The sequence below is a fragment of the Oryzias latipes genome, chromosome 5 (genome assembly GCF_002234675.1).
Source record: "Oryzias latipes chromosome 5, ASM223467v1".
Lineage (NCBI taxonomy): Eukaryota > Metazoa > Chordata > Actinopteri > Beloniformes > Adrianichthyidae > Oryzias > Oryzias latipes.
In genome coordinates this window covers 27,034,412-27,043,534 of record NC_019863.2, presented here as the reverse complement: position 1 = coordinate 27,043,534, position 9,123 = coordinate 27,034,412, and positions in this window count along the sequence as shown.

Sequence of the window (9,123 nt, the reverse complement as noted above, 5' to 3'; positions counted from 1 at the left end):
TTCTAACATTTCTCTCTTTTCCTCTTCACTCCCCTTGTTCTTTGTGTAGTAAAAAATGAAAAAAAAGTCACCCCAACTTTGTAGTTTAATGGTTGTGCATATGTATAACTGTATCATTATTTTTGTCTGATGTTTATTTACTGTCATTTTCTTTTTGTACAATAAATCATTTATTTAGCTTAAAGTGTTGGTGTTTGGATTTTTATTGGCTTTAAAATGTTGTGCAAATTCCAAGAATTTCAAGTTTTGAATTGTCATTAGATATTTTGTAGTCAGGAGATTTTAAATGCTCTACTGCATAAAAAAATGTGATGTGAAAGCACTTTTCAACAGATTTTTTCAATTCAGCAAGTTTAAATTTTGAATTGAAATTAGTTAAAAAATATTTTATTGACAATCGAAGAGAAATTGAAGTGCTGCACATGTTCAAGTCAGTCACCATGTAGAGCAAACCTCACTTTTTAATGGATTCTAATTGTTGCAAGCATAAATAATGTATATTTGAAGAAACCTTTGGCTGAAGTACACTGATCGGTACACTGAACAGAATTATCTTATGCATTTAATGCAGTATTCTTCCAAGCAAAAGTGCCAGATTTTTAGAAAGCACACAAGCAAACGTTTTTGGCTGTATTACGGTGTTTAAAGAAACGTCTGTCCAGCATACGACAGATTTCTTCCCCTTGTGTAACCAGCACTGCTACCTCCTCTATTATTTTTATGAGCTGGGAGCTCTGGGATAAAAATTCTGTTGCTTTTAAACTTTGTTTCTTTTAAAGATCTGGAGTCCCTCCTTGATTAAATGTTCACCCTCACTGTTTCTGCTCTTCAGCAACTGCTCGTTTTGATGTGTTTTTGCCGGGACGGGGTCTTTTGTTGCCACCACTTTACTTAGTTGCTTTGCAAACTGTTCAAGAGAACTAGTAGCCATGAGTATTGCTTGGTTTTTTATTCAAAAATAAAAAAAATCCACCACATTTCAATTGCTAAAGTCTCTTTTCAAATTAGTTTTTAAACTAATGTTTATATATGTCTTTTTTGTCAAGCACCTTGTGTTTGACAGCATGTTGAGGAAAAGTGCTTCGTGAATAAAGTGATTGATTGACGGATTAACTTTAGCCCAGGCAAAAAATAAATAACTGAATAAGACATTCAAATGTCCTATTTAAGAAACTGCAGCCTGGTATTTTTGGTATGAGCAAATGAATGGCTAACTTTAATATTGTAATTTGAAAAATAAACATTGCCTTTGATGCAAGTTACATTTTTTTTTGTTTTACAAAAGGAGCAATAATAATAAACGGCTGAAATCTGCAATCTAAAAAGACAACTGCAAGTTTCTTCATAGTTGCCTTTAATTTCAAGATGTAACAGGACTATGGGTGGTGTTTTCCCTTCTGCCGTCTGCAAGTGTTAAATATTTAAAGAGAAAGGCTATTATCTCCTTTCGTAATAATATAAATAAGCTACATACGTACACATACCTACTACATACGCTATTGGTGGCATTTGTATTCTTGGAAAACAAAAACAAGCATGAGAGCAGGCAGGAAGCAGAATTGAGGCTAATTGGTTAAAGAGAGCACGCAGAGGAAAAGGTTTGGGGAAGGGGTTTGGCCTGGCATTATTTGGATTTCATATAAGATCCAGTCCGACCCAATTAATATGCCACCTGATTAGTGGGCCTCTCATCAACCTAATTTAGGGAATCAATAGAGGACAAATGAGAGTGAGAACGAAGCTCTTTAAGCATGCAAACAGACAAAGACCACCCAGTACAAGCTTGCAGAGCCTGATGCCAGTAATGACATAAACCTTTTGAAAAATTCCCACTCAACATAAACAAACATCTACAGTCCGCTGCCCCTGAAATGCATCAATGTGGCAAAAACGTCATCAGTCAAACCCTCCCTACATAGACAAGGGAGGACATTGATGGATGTTGTTTTGGCACAAAAGACACAGTTGTACAAACTATAAATATAGTGGAAGCAACTGAACACTGCACAAAGGCCCAAAGTCGGATATCTTAAATGTTTCAACATCTCTTGCAGGTAAAATAAAGGATCACTGAGACCTATATGCTAATTATACCAACAACATTCAGAAAAAATTGTGGTCTGCTTAGTTTGCAAGTATCTATAAAAACTTTTGCATTTTTACACAATGACACTAGTTTTTAAGACATTTCTGATGTTTAAGTCTACTTTGTACATTACCTTTAAATATTCTTGTAAAATTAGCACCTTATCGAGTGGATGCCGGGCTCTTTCAGATTAAAAGCAGCATGACTTGCAGTAAAATCTGCCAAACGTTTGCCTCTCACGAAAACTGGGCTGCTTGTTTGCCTTTTGTTGTGCTTGCATCCCTCGGGGCCTTCCTGCTGCTCTGATGCCATGAGTTGCAGCCATGCACGTGCACGCCATGGTGCCATCCTACAACTAAAAGTCAAAATAGTGGCAAAATGAACACCCCTTTTGATACAAACAGCCCCCAGTTGGTATATTTTAGCTAAAGCCAGCATTGTGCTCACAACAGTTCAATGGTGTTAGTAGTTTATAGCTTTTAAAAATAATGTGAATTCAACAAAAGAGACTATAACTTAAAGAAACTTAAAAGATGACAGTACACAAATAAACAGAGTTTTTTTTTAATTCTTTTTATTAAAACATGTAGGAAATTTATTACAATGCATCAAAAAGGAAAAATAGCATTAATAGGAAAAAATAAATTCCAACAAAAGTTCATTTTTTAGAACAACATAAAGAATTCATAGCAGAACATACATTTCAGCTCACATTCTGTAAACATTGATTGAAAAACTATTAAAACTCCTCGCCTGCCTAAAGGAGTTAGAACGAAGTTTAAACTTATCTATTTCTGCTCCCACCTATTTTTATGAATTAGCAAAACTAAAAAAAAAAACGAATGAACAATGTTGATTTCAAAGGAAAAATAATTGAAAAGTCAAAAGCTTTGCCAGCATGTGGATTTTTCACAAAAATTGTAAATATTCAGACAAGATGGGGCACTCTGTTTAAAAAGCAGGAAAAATCGAACCTCCACAACAACAAAAACTCCAATAATGAAAGAAAAAACGCTTCACTGATACTCCTCCTTTGATGATAAACAACAATCAGCACATTCCTATGACTTTTTCTCAGCTGTGAGCAATGACTTCAAAATCGGTCTGACGTCTCTTTTTTTGGCAGCAAAAGGAAAATCAATTTCTATTCAGATTCTGCCTCTTTGTCAATAAAACAATATATTCTTCTAACTTTTCAATATTTTCTGAACTATGACACAATTCTAACTCAGCTACAGAGATATTGATGACAATTAAACAAAAAACTAGATAAGATAGGAAAAAGAAAATTTCCACATGCTTTTGAACTGTGGGGAGAAACATCCGTCGCTCTCTCGCTCTGTTTTGAAACCACTTTTTTGTGATGATGGGACAAAAACAGCGGGGTCGTGTGAGGACACAGCTGCTCTCCGTCTTCAGAGTGGTAACGCTGGATACGCTGAAATACTCCAGGTCACTGATCAAACATCCAAAAACACAATGCTGGATCAGCTCGGTCCTAACTTCCCCTTTTACTTGATGTTGGTGAAAGCACAGAGGAAAGTCGATGTTTGTTCTGGAATGGCTTTTATCGAAACTGAAAAAACTGAATTTTAAGGAGGTATAAAGACTTTTGTTTCAAGAAAACTGTGGTCCTTCAAGAAAAAGAAAGCTTATCAAGAAAGTTTTAAAACAATTGAAATTTGAGAAAACATGTCTGAGGTAACTAGTATTTTTTTTCTTGAAATGAGAGTTTTACCATTGTTTTCTTGGCAGATTTTTGTGCTTATTCAAAGAAAATCTGACAATAGAGTGATATTTCTTGACTTATTTCAAGGAGTCTGTTTTTGTATTTGCCTTTTGCATCTTTTTTTTTGTAATAAATGTGTCTGAAATTTTTTTATGCGCTTACATAACAGTCTTTCTTTTGTTTCCTCTCAAACATGTGACTTTCTAATTCAGTTATTTTCTGATTGTTGTGTTTCCTTCTATGTCGCCGTTTGTACATTTCTGAGAATCAATAGAAACTCTCATAAGGACTATACATCCTGCCGTGACTGCCCTCTGTTTTTTGGAGGCTGTCAGCATGCACTGGAGGTCTGCACAGATGAAACTCAGATGCTTTGCTGCAGAACCCCCAACCGGACTGCTGTTGTCTGTTGAATTCGTTTCGATGAAGAGCGCTGACCATCGACTGAAATGAAGAACTCAAGATGTCAACGCTTACAGTACAATATAAAGGGGATTTCTCCGAATCGCATTCAGTAAAAGGCCCTGTGGGGTCTCCATAGTTCACATGGCAAACTCTCAAGCAGCCACGAGGGGGGAGGTTGGAGGGAGAGGGGGTGTCCACCTCCTGTCATGCCTTAACTGAGGCGAGTGTTGACACAGTGCCGGCCAATCTAATTTTGATTGTCAGAGGCAAGAAACGGCGATCCTCCTCCCCCTGCCACCCCCCCTGAGAGCATCAAGTTCATTTCTCTGGTGGCATAGGGACTTTTTTTCTCCTTCCCCTGTTCCCCTTCGCACTCCCCCATCTCTCCACTACCAGAACAATATTCAACCATTCTTGGGCCTCTCGGAGTGAGCTCACTGGAGTTAATCTCTCAGGCCTCTCTCCTCTCTATTGCTGCCTCACTCACACTCTCTCCCTCTTTCTATTCAAAAAGCCATTGGAGAACAGCTTGAATTAGTGACAGTTATTATTCAGTCTAATGAGTAAAATCTCAAAAGGCAACAAAAGCAGACTGTGACATCAGCCACAGCAGTATCCATAAATCATTCATTCCTGGTAAAAAGGATTTATCACTAAGTGGGTGACAAATAGAATTGTATTATACTATGAAATTGTAATCATTACATACAGCAGAGGTGGATATGGGTTGCTAGTTTGATGTATTTCGCAGCAAATCCTCTGGAAGGTGGTCAATGGGTTTATCTGATGGGCAGCGTGAGTGAAGACAGATGGCCCTCTGCACATTTGTTGAGTATGTGCGTGTGCGCTTCTGCACAAAAGGAGGAAAAGGCCAGCTTTAATGGCAATATCGTTTTACATTTGAATGTACCCCCCCACCACCACCACCACCCTCTCTTAAATCTGCATGTAAATGAAGCTCTCTTAAAATAATAAAAATCGAAAATTATCTTCACTTACTGAATGACAAATGAGCAGTATATTAAGATTCATTCATTATTCAAGCATTCAGCCAAATTCTAATTAAGTTCACAGCTTTTCATCATTTGGGATTTAGATATGCATGATGAATTAAGGTAGGAAAAAAATGCTCACAACCTTGGCATTTCTTGTTGAAGGCTGGGTGGAGGGTGAGGTGGGGGGGTGCAGTGATAAGCAGCTGATTGCCTCTGAGGCGGGTGCAATCAAACTGAAGCAGTTGGTGAAATTAAGACAGATGTTTCTCTGAGAGAAAACACCAGCGATCCAGTAGCATGTGTCTGTGATAATGCAGCCGAACTCAGCATGCAACATGATTCAACTCTGCTAACCTCAGAATCAAAATTCATTTCTACTTTACTTTTATTTGTGGTCATAAAAAATGAGGCTTTTGGATGCTGCAAACAAGCAGAGAGATGCAGTTCTAAAAAATGGCCAGATGAGGGCAGTAACAAAATAGGTTAGCTTTTGTTTTGTTTGTGCTTCTGCATTTCTCTTTACATCCTTTTAGATCACTGACGTAGATTGTAAATGTTCTTCTTATCAACAGTGTCTAGTTCAGATAAAAGGCATGTTGTTGGGGTTTTCTTTAAAAAAAAGCTCTAAATTAAAACAACTTACTACATATATAAGAACACAGTTTTTGTTTTTATTGTCAACACATGCAGGTTATAAGAGTTGGAAAAATAAATAAACCTGATCACAGAATGTTCAACAAGAATTTGACTATGAAAAAAGATTGTACTCCTTCAACAAGTCAATTATATATATTATTAAATATATTTGATTAATATATTAATATATATCTATGTATCTATATATAGTTAGATAGATATATATGTATATATATATAGATATATATATATAGATATATACATATAGATATAGATATAGATATAGATGAATAGATATAGATATCTCTATATCTATATATATCATCAGACTTAAGCAATGCCCCAGAAAAACAAACAGGTTAAATGCTAAAGATTAGCAATATTCAGAAAAATATACATTTATATATGTAATAGAATGACATCTGCTGTTGTTGCAGGACTGAAACTCAGAGCTCAAAGCTCAGAGCTGAGGAGCTCCTATTAGTTTGAAGAGTTGGGCTGCACAAGATAAGGAAAACTTTCAATGTGTGATATTCCACAGCAAAAACTGAATCTAAAGAGATTAAAAAGACTTTTGAAAATGTGTCTTATTTTCTGTTATGCAAGAAAAATAATCCTATCAGGAAAGTTTGTTTTATTGCACAATAATCTTAAGAAAACCTTGAACTTTGAGAAAACATGACTTAGTGACTAGAATTTCTTCTTAAAAATTAGAACTGTTGGTAAGACAAGTTTTCTTACTCTATTGGCAGATTTTTGTACAATGGAATTGGACTGTAAAAGAAAGTCAGCCCTATTTCCGTTCTATTACTCGGTACTTTCAGCAGTAAGTATGTTCACGTATTACTTTCCCGTACAGTGTACATACATACACACTTGGTCTTCTGACCATACCAGAGGAGACAATGCTAACTTTTTGGTAAAGGTGAAGTAACTGCATTGTAAAAACATATTCTGGCCTGATTACTTCTTGTAACGTGCGGCAAATTTAAAGAGAAACAAGACAGCAGTGAAAACAACCATCTTTAATATGATACACTTCTGCAGCATACAAAGTGTCATGACAATGAAATTTGTTTTAAGTTCTCAACAAAACAGTAAAAAGGAGCATTCCATAGAACAGATTTTTTTTCATATTATTTATCTTTTCTTCCAGAGTTTTGTGTTGTTCCAGGAATGATTCACACTCCTTTGCATAGCTCATGAGTTTGTCAGCCACCGTGAAAACAGGAAATGGCCCCAGATCCTCACCTTTTCCAGCCAAAGTCATTTCTGCAATAGTTGCAGTCAAATCTATTGTATTTTTGTCTATATTACAATGGCGACATTTGGGGTCGTGCCTTTTGTCCTTCGAAATTCCTTCAGCGGGATTCTTTAACAGTGCAGGACTTCTTCAGGGTTTGTAACTACAAGAAAAATCACAATACAAGCTCAAATGAACATCAAAAGCATAATGACTTTGATGAAGTACAAAGATATTTTAGTTATTTAATCATTTCTGTAATGAGTCTTATAAATCTCTGTAAATTCTTTATTGCTTTGACTGCAATGCTTGAAATCAATCAATTATCCTCATTTGTAAACATGGTAGATTATTCACAACTTCACTTTTTTGATGAAGTACAAAGTATATTTTAGCTAAATTAAACAAAAAGAACAGAAAATAAAATAAAGGAAAAAATCAAAATTGCCATAAAAAATCTAATTTGCTTAGTCAAAGAATTACAAAAGTAATGTTTTAGGCAATTGCTGTGTGTATTTCTTCTTTATAAATATTAATTGCACCTACATTTTGCATTAGCATAAAACACATGGCAGTGTAAAAAGAAAATGTCTATAGTGTACCCAGTAGTTATATATGCACCATGTAAATACAAGTACACTGTAAGTACAGTACTGTAAAAGAAAGCGTTACCGATAAATGTCCTCCATCATGAGGAAATGCTTCAAGAACATGTTAAAAATACAAAAAACAAAGGAATAGACATGCTTTCCAGAGCAAAGTAACAAAACCCTCATTCATCACTTTGTACTTGAGCTTAGAGCACAACTGCAGCTTGTCAGATCTAATCTTGACATTGCAGCAAACATTTTTAAATCAAAAGATCAAAGGTGAAAGGTCAGCATTATTCTGTCAGGGACAGAGGGGGTCACAGAGGGGGAAGACTAACTAAAGGAGAGTCACAGTTCTTAAATGCAAAACAAAGACTGAGTTTTCGTGTCTCAGAGAAAATTCACAACTTCTCCGGGATCCAAAAACAAAAGCGATAAGGTGACAGAGTGAAAACTGAAGCCAGGGGGAGGGTGCTGTTCCCAGACGTAAGGTGCATGATTTGCAGGCTGTCAGCTGAGTGCCTTGCAGATGAAGAGCAGTGGCCCTTCATTCTCCATCCAGTGCTGAGTGCTTCCCACCCCCTCACTCAAACGCCTCTCCAGACCCCATGGGAGGAGGTCTGTTGCGCTGTGGCCACACTAAATCAACATCGTCCTAATGAGGTGTCACACTTGACCCCCAGCAGCCTCAGCCCCTCACATGGGTGTCAGCGCCACAATGAGCGACCCTCCATCTCCAGCGCCTGGCTGACACATTTTGATTCATGAGAGAGCCTGGGCCCTGTCAGGACAAAATTACCCCTATCAAAATGCCACCATCAACACATTCATCAACCCCACCTCTGAATCCGCCTTCTTTCTTTCTCCTCAAAAAACAATTCTTCTCCAAAATCAACATGCTGAGCACGTGCCCGCCCTCTGCATCACTAAAAGCGGACATTTGCACACATCCATACCTCCACACACCTTCCATGCAAATGCATGTCCTCGCTGCTCCTCTTCTGCAAAAGCCAGATAGATCTGCCTGTTTCTGGTCCAGGCCCAGCCTCCTGCACCATAATGGCTCTCTGAGTAATGAACTCTGTTTCCCCCAGGTGACGGTGACCTTCTCCTCTGACCTGCCGACCCAGAACACTCACATTGTGAACAGGTCCCAACAGCTAATAACAAAACCGAGAACAAAATCATGATGACGTTTCTCTAGAACGTTTTATTTCCAGCTTGTTTTGATTAAGGCTCACGAAAAAGAGCACACTCAGCTCGTGAGAGCGGCTTCAGAAGGAGCCTGCCTGTGCTTCCTCCCCTGCAGATCAGCTCTACCATTGTGGACACAGCTGAGACTTTCATCTTTGTGGGCTCACCCTGGGAACACACCATGTCCGACCTAATCAAAACGCCTCAGCGGCAGATGCTCTCCTATGACTGAAATGCAAAAGTAC